Source organism: Heterodontus francisci, chromosome 1, assembly GCF_036365525.1.
Source record: "Heterodontus francisci isolate sHetFra1 chromosome 1, sHetFra1.hap1, whole genome shotgun sequence".
Classification (NCBI taxonomy): Eukaryota; Metazoa; Chordata; class Chondrichthyes; order Heterodontiformes; family Heterodontidae; genus Heterodontus; species Heterodontus francisci.
The window spans coordinates 258,614,136-258,629,715 of NC_090371.1; the positions used below are offsets into that span (position 1 = coordinate 258,614,136).

At 42.1% G+C, this 15,580-nt stretch overlaps 1 pseudogene; it reads left to right on the plus strand.

Moving 5' to 3' along the window:
* The first annotated feature begins 5,883 nt into the window (after positions 1 to 5,883).
* LOC137358859 (thioredoxin pseudogene) lies at positions 5,884 to 6,278 on the plus strand (annotated as a pseudogene).
* The last annotated feature ends 9,302 nt before the right edge of the window (positions 6,279 to 15,580 follow it).

Here is a 15,580-nt window from a genome sequence, read left to right on the forward strand (position 1 = left end):
GCATTTAGAAAAATGCAAGGTAATCAGGCAGAGTCAACATGATTTTGTGAAAGGGAAATCATGTTTAACCAATTTATTGAAGTTCTTTGAGGGAGTTACATGTGCAGTGGATAAAGGGGAACTGGCGGATGTATTGTATTTAGATTTCCAGAAGGCATTTGATAAGGTGCCCCATCAAAGGTTATTGCAGAAAATAAAAGCTCATGGTGTAGGGGGTAACATATTGGCTTGGATAGAAGATTGGTTAACTAACAGGAAAAAGAGAGCAGGCATAAATGGGTAATTTTCTGGTTGGCAAGATGTAACAAGTGATGTGCCACAGGGATCTGTGCTGGGGCCTCAACTTTTTACAATTTATATAAATGAATAGATGAAGGGACCAAAGTTATGGTTGCTAAATTTGCTGAAGACACAAAGATAGGTAGGGAAGTAACTTGTGAAGAGGATGTAAGGAGGCTACAAAGGGATATAGATAGGTTAAGTGAGTGGACAAAGACCTGGCAAATGGAGTATAATATGGGAAAATGTGAAATTGTCCACTTTGGCAGGAGAATAAAAAAGACACATATTATCTAAATGGTGAGAGACATCTAAATGGACAGGCTACGCTGGTATCTGCTGGATTTTAGAAGAGTAAGAGGTGACTTGACTGAAACATATAAGATCCTGACAGGTCTTGATAGGGTGGATGTGGAAAGGATGTTTCCCTTGTGGGAGAATTTAGAACTAGGGGTCACTATTTAAAAATAAGGGTCGCCCATTTAAGACAGAGATGAGGAGAACTTTTTTCTTTCAGAGGGTCTTGAGTCTTTGGAATTCTCTTACTCAAAAGGCGGTGGATGCAGGGTCCTTGAATATTTTTAAGGTAGAGGTAGATAGATTCTTGATAAGCAACGGGGTGGTAGGTTATAGGGGGGAGGTGGAAATGTGGAGTGATCAGTTCAGCCATGAACTTATTGAAAGGCAAAGCAGGCTCGAAGGGACGAGTGATCTACTCCTACTCCTAATTCGTATACTCGTATGGCCATTTATCCAGAATACTCCACATCACCACATCAAGCGTGCGGGCAGACATTGTCTACTTCTGAAAGCAAAAACAATGCCAGGTATCTCACTAAATCAGTGCTCAACATAGTGATGAGAAAGTAAGTTCTTAAATTAGTCTTCTCATTTAAAGCTTGTTCACAAAAATGCACATATTTTTGTTGTTTTGATTAATAGTAAAATAAATTTCTAATACCATTACCTTTTTGAAATTTGCTCACCGGCCCCCTATGTAGGACAAAAATTATCATGCAACCCCTCACTCGAAAAGGTTGGACATATTGTAACATATCAGCATGAATAGAGGATTGGTTAGCTACCAGGAAGCAGAGAGTAGGGATAAATGGGACATTTTCAGGTTGGCAAACTGTAACTAGTCGATTGCCACAGGGATCAGTGCTGGGGCCATAATTATTTACAATCTATATCAATGACTTGGATGAAGAGACAGAATGTGTGGTTGCTTAGTTTGCTGATGCCACAAATATAGGTAGGAGAGTAAGTTGTGAGGAGGATATAAGGAGTCTGCAAAGGGATTTACATAAGTTAAGTGAGTGGGCAAAAATTTGGCAGTTGGATATAATGTGGGAAAACGTGTACTTGTCCACTTTGGCAGGAAGAATAGAAAAGCAGTATATTATTTAAATGGAGAGAGGTTGCAGAATTCTGTGGTACGGAGGGATCTGGGTGTCCTGGTACATGAATTACAAAAAGTTATTATGCAGGTACAGCAAGTGATTGGGAAGGCAAATGGAATGTTGTCATTTATTGCAAGGGGAATGGAATCTAAAAGTAGGCAAATTCTGTTACAGTTGTACAGGGCCACATCAGGAGTACTGTGTACTGTTTTGGTTTCCTTACTTATGAAAGGATATAATTGCATTAGAAGCAGTTCAGAGAAGGTTCACTCAACTGATGCCTGGGATGAAGGGATTACCTTATGAGGAAAGGTTGATCAGGAAGTTTAGAAGAATGAGAGGTGATCTTACTGAAACATATAAGACCTTGAAGGGACTTGACAGGGTGGATGCTGGAAGGATCCTCTAATCCTCTCCCCTAATGAAAGAGACTAGAACCAGTGGACACAGTTTAAAAATAAGGGGTCTCCCATTTAAGATGGAGATGAAGAGAATTTTTTTTCAGAGGATCTTTAGGCTGTGGAATTCTCTTCCCCAAAGAGCAGTGGAGGCAGGGTCATTGAATATTTTTAAAGCTGAGTTAGATAAATTCTTGATTGACAAGGAAGTCAAAGGGTATAGCGGGTAGACAGGAAAGCAGAGTTGAGGCCACAATCAGATCAGCCATGGTCTTATCAAATGGTAGAGCAGGTTCGAGGGGCCGAATGTCCTACTCCTGCTCATAATTTGTATGTGTGGATGACAATAGAAGAGAGGGGTCTAGGAGGGATAAAGAGAAAAGAAATGAAAAAGAAAGAGCAAAAGTTGAAATAGAGTTATGGGCTTGGATATGATGCAGCAGCCAAAATGCACACGCGAATGGACTCAAGTAGATCTCAAGTTACATAGATCTGGCTACATAAAAATTGGGATACATAACAATCTGCTAGTAAATGGGAAATAGCGAGGAGATTATAGGAAGGAGTCCAGAGGTTAAAGTCAGAGGTCCTGTGGTGGGATAATGATGACGTGGGTAGGGTGGAGTCAACATGGATCGTCAACCAGCTGTTGTCCGAATTCAGAGACAGGTGTAGCGAGTGAAGTCCAGAAGCTTTTTGAGTGTAGAGTAGCGGAGGACACACTGATGGAGGTATTTCGTGGGAATGAAGATCCAGGAGGTGTTCAGAGTCAGTTGCGGGATCAGAAAGATGACGGCGGAGTTGGAGACAGCATAAAATCCAGAAGCAGCAGAGATTTGTTCTTTAGCCCAGACAAGTGATTTTCCGGCCAGGAACAGACTGAAGCTGAAAATCCAGTATACCAGTGCCACTCACAGGCTCAGCAGGAGATTGGAATCTCTCAATCCACAGCAGTGGTAGGGTAAGGGCTGTAAACTGATCAAAGTTACTTTAAATATCGCAAGAGAGCAGCAGATCAGAGACTGAAGTTGGGCCTTATGATATAACCAGTGTAGTCTAGAGCAGAAGTGTCTTTTTGATGTCGAGAGATGTCTAGGAATTTGAACCCAAGTTTGAGGGAAGATCTAGCTCTAGATTTTTCCAGATCTTTTCCACAACTCACAGATCAAAGAAGAACAGATTATAGACAGAAGCAAATTCTTACAGTTTATTCCAATGTAGTCCAGCACAGAAAAGTGGTCTTGATGTCTTGGGATGTCTAGGAATTTGAAGCCAGATTTGAGAGGAAAGCCATGACCAGGTTTTTCCAGATCTTTACCAGAGGTCACACATTTTCTAGCAGCTAATGAACAATCCAGGCTGGGAACTTTGGCTAATTTTTCCTCTTCCCTAGCCCAGGGATGATGAGTCCATTGTCATGTGCTGAAATTAGCTAAGCTCAGGAAAGATGAGGGAACATCAGCTCAGTATTCCACCATGCATTGGGGTAGATTTCGGCCGACCAGCTGGTGGTGTATGCCTGCTGGTGGCGCAATAGTCCAGGCTGGAGGCTCAAGTCATTATTAAGGCAGGGATGGGTATTTGACTGGTGAGCAGCAGTTGGAAAGCAACCACCCGGGGCAGCCCAGAACAAGATAGGTCTGTGGGCAGGGTTCTGCTGTTGGGGGTGGGGAGGGAGGTGTGGGGGAATGCCCAGTGGAGCCGCAGCTCATGTTGGTTTCTTGGAACCGGGATCAACACCCCTGCTCCTTCAAGCCTCACAAAGTTACAGCTCCTCTTCGACTGGACTGCCAACCTGGGAAAAGTGTGCACTGCACACGCACAGTACTGTCCCAAAATGGCAAATAGGATCCTTTGTATGTCAAAGAATCCCAAGTTGCATTTTAAAGGGCTTACCATTGGACTCAGGCTGGCTCTCTGGCCACCCAACAGTAGATCTGAGGGAAGATTTTGGTGTTCATAACAATGGGGGAACCAGGGCATAGAACCATTCCCCACCATTTTTTGGGTGGCAACGACCCTGTTTCTACTGAGTGGGAAACCTCAAAATTTTCCCCATTTATCAACTGAGCCGTTAGGGAAATCCCAAGAGTATTTATAGCAGCAGTCCTTAGCAGAGATACATCAGCAGATATAGGTAGGATTACTGAACAATTCTACCATTAAGAACTTATATAAAAGACTTCTAAAACTTATATAAGAGCAGATTTTCTGAAGACACATTCCGGGTGCAGGGCCTTGCCGGCCAGGAGCATACATTCAGAAAATTGGTCCCAAAGTTACTTTTTTTAAAATTACCATTTAAAAAATAATACCACAGCTGTAGCAAGACTATTACATTTATTATGCACACTATAGGTTATTCATGCTTTATCTGTTCTCCTAAAATATTGCAGAAAGACAGGAATGAAAATAAAACAGAAAATGCTGGAAATACACAGCAGATCAGTCAATATTGTTTATTCATACACAGGATGTGGGCATAACTGGCAAGGCCAACATCTATTAGAACATAGAACATAGAACATAGAACAGTACAGCACAGTACAGGCCCTTCGGCCCACGATGTTGTGCCTACCCTTTAACCTACTCTAAGATCAAACTAACTACCTACCCTTCATTCTACTATCGTCCATGTACCTATCCAAGAGTCGCTTAAATGTCCCTAACGTATCTGCTTCTACTACCACCACTGGCAGCGCATTCCACGCACCCACCACTCTCTGTGTAAAGAACCTACCTCTGACATCTCCCCGAAACCTTCCTCCAATCACCTTAAAATTATGCGCCCTGGTGATAGCCCTTTCCACCCTGGGAAAAGGTCTCTGGCTATCCACTCTATCTATGCCTCTCATCATCTTGTACCCCTCTATCAAGTCACCTCTCATCCTTCTTCGCTCCAATGAGAAAAGCCCTAGCTCCCTCAATCTTTCTTCGTAAGACATGTCCTCCAGTCCAGGCAGCAACCTGGTAAATCTCCTCTGCACCCTCTCTAAAGCTTCCACATTCATCCTATAATGAGGCGACCAGAACTGAACACAATATTCCAAGTGTGGTCGAACCAGAGCTGCAGCATAACCTTGCGGCTCTTAAACTCAATCCCCTTGTTAATGAAAGCCAACACCCCATACGCCTTCTTAACAACCCTATCAACTTGGGTGGCAACTTTGAGCGATCTATGGACATGGACCCCAAGATCCCTCTGTTCCTCCACACTACCAAGAATCCTGTCTTTAAGCCTGTATTCTGCATTCAAATTCGACCTTCCAAAATGAATCACTTCACACTTTTCCAGGTTGAACTCCATCTGCCACTTCTCAGCCCAGCTCTGCATCCTGTCAATGTCCCGTTGCAACCTACAACAGCCTTCCACACTATCCACAACTCCAGCAACCTTTGTGTCATCGGCAAACTTGCTAACCCAGCCTTCCACTTCCTCATCCAAGTCATTTATAAAAATCACAAAGAGCAGAGGTCCCAGAACAGATCCCTGCGGAACACCACTGGTCACCGAGCTCCATGCTGAATACTTTCCATCTACTACCACCCTCTGTCTTCTATGGGCCAGCCAATTTTGTATCCAGACAGCCAACTTTCCCTGTATCCCATGCCTCCTCACTTTCTGAATGAGCCTACCATGGGGAACCTTATCAAACGCCTTGCTAAAATCCATATACACCACATCCACTGCTCTTCCTTCATCAATGTGTTTTGTCACATCTTCAAAGAATTAGCTCTGCCTTGTTGAGGCTGGTGTGTGGATCAATAAAGAACAAGCAGGGGGAATTAAAGCAGTAGACAAAATGGTTGTGCACGTGATCAGTTCCTGGGAAGAGTTTCAGATGAAACTGAAAGAAACTGGAGACAAATTAGTTGTAGTTGATTTCTTTGCGGTCTGGTGTGGGCCTTGTAAGGTGATTGGACCAAAATTTAAGGAATTTTCAGACAAGTTTACTGATGTGATCTTCTACAGCGTGAACGTAGATGAAGCTAATGATGTAGCTGAAAATTGTAAAATAGCGTCGATGCCAACATTCCATTTCTACAAGAATGAAGTTCAGAAACATGCATTTAGCGGATCAGATGAAGAACAGCTGAGGAAAAAAATTGAAGAGTTGAAGTGAACTGGTGTCCCATCTTAAGTTTCTCCTGAATCTCTTTCTGAAACAAAATGGATAGGAGTGGAATTCAAATTGTGATATTTAGATCTATTGCTCATGGCTACTTGCCCTCCAGAAGGTGCAGGTGAGCCTTCTTCTTGAACCACTGCAGTCCGTGTGGTGAAGGTACTCCCACCATTCTGTTTGCTAGGGACTTGGGGCGGCACAGTGGCGCAGTGGTTAGCACCGCAGCCTCACAGCTCCAGCGACCCGGGTTCAATTCTGGGTACTGCCTGTGTGGAGTTTGCATGTTCTCCCTGTGTCTGCGTGGGTTTCCTCCGGGTGCTCCGGTTTCCTCCCACAGCCAAAAGGACTTGCAGGTTGATAGGTAAATTGGCCATTATAAATTGCCCCTAGTATAGGTAGGTGGTAGGGGAATATAGGGACAGGTGAGGATGTGGTAGGAATATGGGATTAGTGTAGGATTAGTATAAATGGGTGGTTAATGGTCGGCACAGACTCGGTGGGCCGAAGGGCCTGTTTCAGTGCTGTATCTCTAAATCTAAATCTTCCCGGATTTTGATCTAGTGATGATGAGGGATCGGCAAATTATTTCCAAAGTGAGACGATGTATGCTTGGATGGAAACTGTAGGTGATGGTGTTCCTGTGCACCTTTTACCCTTGTCCTTCTAGGTGGTGAAGGTCGCAGGATTTGACAGTGCAGTCTATTAATAAAGAAGGACAGGTGCTGACATTTTGTTTGTGTACCCTTCCCTCAGGACAACGTATAGACTGACTTTTGGGTCTTAGATTGTAATCGCAAAATAGGGTGTGACATTCCCACAGCTGAGAGCTTTTGTGCAATATTTTGTGGTAACTGTTTACATTCCCCATTTTAGATCTGAACCAACAGAGTAGGAGATCTTCGTTGTACATTTTCAACTCCCCCAACCCCATTTCTATTCCATCTCTATTCATATTCTCATTACCATTTCATCAATAGCTCACAGTCCATGTAAATATGACCGAAAAAGATCGCGACTGGACTAACTGAAATACAGAAATTTAAAATCAAGAAAAATAGATTCTTTCTAATAAAAGATAACAGCAGTAAGATCTGTTACCTTTGAGTAAAACATTTTCGAGGTAGCCTAGTGTAACATCTTACAAAATCTATAGCGAGCTAAAATCGGCTCCTTTATTAGTTCAATGCATCAATTCAGATGAAGATAATTTTACAGAGCATGTCATCTAATGGAATGTCGATTGAAATGTAGCATTGTGTAACACGTATATTGCAGTAAGGTTTATTATATTTGTTACACACCCTGGGGAGAAATGAAACGCGGTTGCGCTTGTTTTATGTGCGAAAAATCAACCTTGGCGGGATGGATTTTGTATTGGTTGCCAAATTGGAAGCCAGTGACATCTAAGGGTGCAGGGTGCCTGTCTGAAACAGACTTTTGGTGCCTTACATATATAGGACCCTGATGCAAAATCACTAGGGTGGAGCCTAGTTGTTCCAGCTCTTCAGTGGCCTAACTAGCAGTCCTTAAAGGACTCCACTGAAAAGGTAGGAAAACTTCTTTATACTTTCATTTCTGTGGAGCCACGAGGAGCAGGCATGTTCTTGCTGGCTCCAGAAAAAGTACTGTGGGGTGCTGCCAACCTGGGACCACCGCCCCGCCTATCCTCCCTCCTACTTTTGGGATAGTTCTGCATCAGCTCCAGCCAAACTTCCTAAGCACCCGACCAGCAAGCTGCATTGGCCTAAGTGGCAACTGCAGCTTGCTGGTTTAATTCAAATGATGCCCGATGCTGGATTTGGTTTGGAGATCTCGCCAGCTTCTTTGGGCGCATGTTTGGATCATGCTGCTCATTTGGTGCCAGAAACCGGTGGCTCTTGAATCTCTTCCCCTGGTGTTTCTTCAGATCTGCTCACAGACTGCTTGTGAACAGAAGCCAGTAGGTGGCAGTGCAGACCTGATAGAAGTGTTGCCGCAACATTTTATTATGTATATAAAATTAGTGCACTGCAAAGAGGCTTTAGACGGGCAGCTCGTCATTTGTGTAAACATGACTGATTATAGCTATTAATATGCAGGTGATGTTGGGTAATTTATACTAAAATTCAGCTTCATTTTAAAGTTGTTGGCACTGCTATTGTTGCCTGTATTTATTCAGAATTGAGCATAAAAGAAACAGTTTCTGCTCATAGTGGGAATTGGTTTTTGTAATGATGGATTGAAGCGAGGGGACATTACAAATTTTTGTCATTTACACAGCCCCGGAAAAATATTAAACCACTATAATAGGTAATCATTTTTAAAATAATGCAGTCTGTGGCTGGGAAATTTTCTGGACCATTCTACTAATCCACCTAATTCCTGTTTTGAGGAATGAGTTAATCTGATCTCTCTGTCTGGAGCCTCTAACGTGTACTCTTGGATCTCCTGGGGTCTTGTAATGGTTCTTGAAGAAGAAAAATACAAAAAAAAAAATCACAGCCTTTAGTTTATGGCTCAGCTCACATAAAATAACCTGATTTAAAAAAAAGTTACTGTTGACTACAACTGGAGTCTTGTTAGGTTTTCACAATCATCTGAAGCAGGATGGATTAATTACAAAGTTGAGCATTAGCAGAAGGTAATGTTGACACAAATATAAATCAAATGATCGTATAGACAAACATTATTACACTATGTGCTGCTGATAGAGCAGCAGGAGTTTACTAACTGCATTCTATTTGTTCAAGACAGCACACAAATCTCCACACAAAGACACAGGCATATGAATCTGGTAAATTGGCTTCTGAGCACAGGCCTATTGTGGCTGTAGTCTAGACTCCAGCAGGTTCAGTGCTCGAATGGGGTGGGGGAAATGGACAGAAAGTTGATAATCACCTCATATGTTTATCAGCTTGAGGTTCACTATTCTATAGTGTAAACTGCCAAAGATCACACAGTTAGCATGAATGAAAGGACAGTGATCTTTAATCATAGTCCCACATTCAAATTGAAACGGCTTTTAAAACCTAAGCGTGGCATCTCCTACTTCTTGATTAAACTTGTTTAAACTCCTATGCTTTACAACCTTGGTGGTGTCCTGCAAAATGGGTTTTGGCTTTTCATATATGCTTTTCAATAAAATTTCTTTCTTATAACATGGGATTTTTGGGATTAATATCTTCCGGTCAGTCATTCATGTATAAGGACTTTAAATGCTGCACATGTGAAAATTCAGCCAAGCTCTTTGAAGAAAAAAATGTAAATACACTGATAAGCATTTACTGCCCCGAGTCTTTGTTCCCTTAACATGGCACTTCCACATTTTCACCTGCAGCCTTCAATTGGCATCACACGGTCTCATCTGCTCATGTGTGGATTCAGTTAGATGCAGTGTTCTTGTGGTCTCCAAATTTGCATATAAGAAGATTTCACTGTAATTTGAATTTATAAATGAAAGGATTATACTTCCTGAGCTCACTGAGGCAAGTTATAACAGTTTTGGGAAAGGAACATTTTTCACTCTGTGTCGAGTGATGTACTTTGACCCGCAGCCTCAGACGAATACATTTCAGATCTGTGATTGCTGAATTAAGCACTTACATATGGATTGGTTTATGCTGGTGACTCATATCCATAGGGAACTTCAAGGAGCTTGCCAGCGCTCCAACCACAAAATACTTGCCCAAAATATTTGTAATTATAGCAGTACTTAATTTCCTAATGGTAATTTTTGTCATGCTTCTTTTCTCACATCAGTAGTTCCCAATTCTCAGCATATTTTCCACAATAGTCTGACGTATTTAAAACGTCCCATGGCAACAATATATTACCACATTGCAGTTGTGTCTGTGACACAAGTAATCTAATTGTGTGCTTACATGCAGACTGTTAGCATTTCAATCCATATGTCAGCCCATCAGAGTTTCACAAGAAAAATCAGCTTTTTTCACTCAGATTGGGCATTGTTGGATTGAACCAAACAAGATCAATTGGAGCACAAAGCTGATGGTCATTGGAATTAGGCTTGTATTCTCTCAAGTGTGGAAGATTAAAGGGTGATCTAATTGAGGTGTTTAAGGGGATCAAAGGATTTGATAAGGTAGGTAAAGAGAAACTATTTCCTCTGATGGAGGATTTCAGATCAAAGGGGCATCACCTTCATAAAATTAGAACAAGGCCCTTTAGGGGTGATGTCAGGAAGCACTTCTTCACACAAAGGACAGTGGAAATCTGGAACTCTCTTTCCCCCCCCCCCAAAAAAAGCTATTGAGGTTAGGTCAAGGGAAAATCGCAAATGGGATTGGTAAATTTTTGTTAGACAGGATGCCAAAGAATATGGAACCAAGGCAGGTAAATGGAGTTAAGACACAGATCAACCATGATCTAATTGAATGATGGCACAGGCTTGAGGGGTTGAATGGCCTACTCCTGTTCATGTGTAACATTGTTTTTCACCTGTTCTTTCTGTGCAACCTGAAGTAGAAAGATTTTAAGATGAGCTGATGGTTTCTGAGAGGTACAGGTATGTTTGCCCCCAAAGAACAAATAAAGTGCTACAATGTAGCTTTTAAATCTTTCCATTTTCCTGAAGGAAAATTCTCGGTGCATGTCTAGCTGTCATTTTATTAGAAGGTTAATTTTCTTCAGGACTAGTTGCAACCAACCTTTTAAGATAAGGAAGGTACTTCCTGGCAGAAGTGCTTTAATTGGCTAAAGTTGAGCATTCCTGTCGCTGCAATTGTGGAATTAATAGAGTTTAGAAATAAAATAGGCAGTGGCATTGGTGCGGTGATGAACTTTCATTATTTTAAACACATCATGCTAATATTCCCATATTCAGGACTTTTGGACTGTTGACTTGTTGTTGTGAGATCTAGTGCCTGGTTATGCCTTGTATTTTGCAAAGCTGTATTCAGTTTGTTCACACAAGCACAGTGGAGATCCCTTTGCTAATATGAAATAACTGTGGAGAGAACCAACACCATCCATATTAGAGCAGCCGACATCTACACATATATGTAGGAAGTGAGGAAAAGACATCAGTAATCATTAAGAATATAAAAGATCACAAACCCCAGGCTTCTACAGTCAGGTGCCTTGAACACACAAAATTTAGCTCCACATGCCTGTTTTTGCTGATCACACTTTTGTGCACTTTACCTTCTTTTGATATTCGCACTGTGTGATGATTTCTATTTCCAGCTAGCCAAGAAAGTCAAACTTTTGATGTTGTTGACCAAAGCAAACGAGGCTGGAAATTACTGTTGACGATTCTAGCCAATAGACACTTAACATATTCAACTGATGCTCCTCTGCCCATTGTTTCAATGGAGGGCATTTACCAATTTATTTTAACTTTACCCTGCAAAGTAATATTGAGGTCGATACAACTACTTTAAACTATATCTAGCCCTTTGAGGAGGAAAAGTCCACCTAATTTTGCATCCATTAATTTAACTGGATAGAAAGTCAGGTGGCGTTCATTCCAGGTGTGTAATCCTCCCTGCCTGATTTTCCTTTACATGTTGTATTCAGGGGATACTTAATATCCAAGTTTAATAAAAGGAAATTCTGCTTTAAAATGGCAAAAATCAAAACTTTCTGAGATGGTGTTGGGTGGGGAGGGGTGTGGTGGTGGTGGATGGTGATGGCGGGCAAGAAATGAATCTCTTTAGAAAATAAATTTTCATCCCTTCAGCACGCCGTTGGTCAGTTTTTGCTAGTTTTCTAGTTTGATATTTTAAGCTTGTGGTAAAGATGATTGTCCGAAGATGGAGCAAAGTACAAGAGCTTAAACAAAAACCTTTGTCCTCTCTGAGGGTTGGCAATTGTTTTGAATGTAGTAAACCAACGATTGTGATTCAAACAGAATCCAAAGAAACCTATTGCACTTAGAGCTAGGTCGTGGTTATAAGTTGTGATTTAATTTAGGGCCTAACCAGCTTACAAAGTAGTATTAGTTACATATATAAGCAAAAGGGTAAAAATTTTTGGTTGCAATATCTATCCACTCAGCAAGATTATAATCGATAAATAACTAAATGAGGCAAGTAACCGTTTCTTGTTTCTTAATTTCTCATGACGTTATGACAATGATGTATTTTGCAATAGGGAAGCTTGACAGGGAATGGGAAAGGTCAAGATTCTGAGGAGTTCCTTTGAATTTCAGGATGAAATACAAGAATCTCAGGAAAAGTTCAAATTTCCGCCCAATATGTAAAATCAACACTGTTTGGGGGCATGTGCAGTGATTGAAGTGGTTTAAGTGACTTGCTTACATTTGACGCACTAAAAGTTCTGCAACCCCTTAGGGTCTGTGGAAAGTCTGTATTTCACAACTGATTGCACAAATGCTGTCCCAGCACATCTTAGAGTAAGCCAAATGACTAAAGGTCATGAAGTTTGAAGAGTGACGATTAATGAAAAGTTAACTATAGTCTGTCCTGCTCACAAACATATTTGCTATCGATGCATTTCAGCAAAAGCTAGATAAGCACATGAGGGAGAAAAGAATAGGAGGGAATGCTGATATAGTTACATGAAGTGGGCTGGGAGGAGGATCATAAGGAGCATAAATGCCAGCATAGACCAGGTGGGCCAACTGGTTTGTTTCTGTGCTGTAAAATTATACGGAATTCTATACAATATTATTTACACAACTTTTTTTTCTTTTTTGAGAATGAAACTTCATTCACTGAAATCCTAAGAAGAAAGAAAAAATAAATAGTTATTCACGTGGTGCAGAAATACTTTCAGGGGTCAGGTAACCCAGGCCAGGAATGCAGCCTAAGGCCACATGGCCCTCAAAGCAAAGATAACCAAGCCCTATTTGTAAATATCTTTCTTATTCAGCAGTTCATCCTCTCTGAATCCTGTCAGCTCGCAGGTCATAGAGTCACAGAAGGAGGCTATTTGGCCCATCGAGTCTCTGAAGAGCAATCCAGTCAGTCCCATTCCCTTGTTCTATTCCCGTAGCCTTGCAAGTTTATTTCCCTCAAGTGCCCATCCAATTTTCTTTTTGAAGTCATTCATCATCTCTGCTTCCACCACCCTCATAGGCAGTGACATCCAGTCATTAACACTCACTGCGTAAAAAAGTTCTTCCTCACGTTCCCCTGTATCTCTTGCCCAAAATCTTAAATCTGTCCCCTAGTTCTAGTACCATCAGCTAACGGGAACAACTTTTCTTTGTCTACCTTCTCTGAACCTGCCATAATCTTGTACACCTCTATCAAATCTCCCCTCAATCTCCTTTGCTCCAAGGTGAACAACTCCAGCTTCTCCAATCTAACCTTGTAGCTAAAATCCCTCATCCCTGGAACCATTCTGGTAAATCTCCTCTGCATCCTCTCAAGGGCCCTCATATACTTCCTAAAAAGCAGTGACCAGAACTGGACGCAATACTATAGTTGTGGCCTAACCAGAGCTGGTTAGGTAGCACTTTTGTCTCATTGGTGGATAAATATAAAATCAGAAAACTAAGATACGTTGCTATCTGCAGATTCAAATCTATGCAAATTGATGGGAACATAGATTTAAACTTTATCTTTGGTCTCAAGTCTCCATGGTATCCAGTAATGCAGCTCGTAAACACAAAAACTTGGACATCCTGACCTGAGCAGTGCTTCATTATTCCACCTGAGGAATTTGATGACCTTTATCCACCTCTGTAACATCACTCAGCTCTCCCTCTACCTCAGTCAATTTGCCATTGAAACCCTCATTCACGCCTTTGGTGCCAACAGACCCAATTACTTTTAATGTTCTCCTGGAAAGACTATCATCATCGACCCTCTACAAACATCTAGGTTTCTGGTGTCCAAGTCTTATCCCAGGTCAGTTCATGCTCATCCATTGACAGGGATTTTAACAGCCCTCTAGAGATGGACTGGGAGGCGGGAGGGCTGGTAAAATGGCAGCAGAAGATGTTGGGCGGGAAGCCCACCCACTGACTGGAGGCAGGCGGACAATTAATCCAATTAACTGGCCTGTTAACAGCCAGTTTATGCCCCCACCGCCATTTTACCAGTGTTGGAACAGCCCCCAACACGTGGGGAGACTGCCAGGTACATCGAGGCAGCCTCCTAGTGGCTTCATGTGGGGGCGGAGGCGGAGGGGTCTCCCGTCCCGGAGGCTCCATGTCTCAGGGAGCAGCCCCCTGGCGGCAATCACTGTCCCCATAGCTCCAATACCACCAGTGTAGGTTCACCCCTCTGATCGCTTGGGCCTGCCTGCCTTACCCCGGCACATTAAAAAAGTTTCTTACTCACTCTTCAGGGTGCCTCAACATGGAGGTGCCTTCTTCTTCTCCATGCAGCATCAGCAGCAGCTACCCCAATAGGTGGCACTGCCAAGCCTGCTGAGCTGCTGGTCGTCTGATTGGGCCGTCAACTCGGAGAGGTAGGCCGCTGTCCTTAATTGTACGGTGTAATTGGCCGCACAGTAAAATCCCGTCTGCAGTCCTACCGTTCGCCCATGCAGGCTTGGGACCAGCATTTGGTCCTGGCAGCGGGAGAGTGTGGGGGTAAAATTCCGGCCATCATATTCCCCCCTCATTGTCCTGTTGGCTCCAGGTTCCCAGTGCCTCAGATTTACATTTTTCATCATTGTGTTTAAAACTCTTTAATGGCCTCTACCCTCCCCACCTCCGCAACCTCTTTCGGTATTCCTTTCCAATCTTCCCATTTTTGATCGATTACAAAATTGTGTTCTTTTACACTAAAAAGAATTTTGCAGGACTGCATGATCGGTTGCACAATTCTAGCTCAGCTCAACTTCCCAAGGTTACTAGTCAATTACTTGCTCTGAAGGCTCACTCACAAGAAAGCTCACAGTGACAAAAATGCTTTGCCAATTTTGTCTCATTGAGTTTATTATTAAGTGCAGCTGCCCAGTGAAATGGTGCCTCCCTTAGGTATGATAAATCCAGTAGATGCTGAAGTGTTTTGCTCTATTATTTTGTGCAGGCCCTTCTCTATCCCCTGATCCATGGCTCAATGTAGCAGTGGATCAAAATACAATATGGAAGTCTAGTATCATCTCACAATAATGCAAATTTGAAAACTACAGGGTGGTGGAAATTGTTGTGCTATTGCCTTCTTCAGCAATAAGGTACCAAATAATCTTGAATTGAAAGATAATTAAAGAGTGGGTTCTTTATTGTTAAGTAACAGGTTTACAAGAGAGCTTTTTAATACACTTGTGACTCGGTGTCTAACATAACTCCAACCGAACTATCACGTGTCAGTTCATGTCACTTCCTGTGATGATGTGTGAAGTACTCAGACTGTTAGTGGTATCACAACATCCTCTTTTCCTAAAATGGAAATACACAAAAGATGAACTATGTACAGGACAAAAAAAAGCAGTTTTGAACAATATATTACACTGA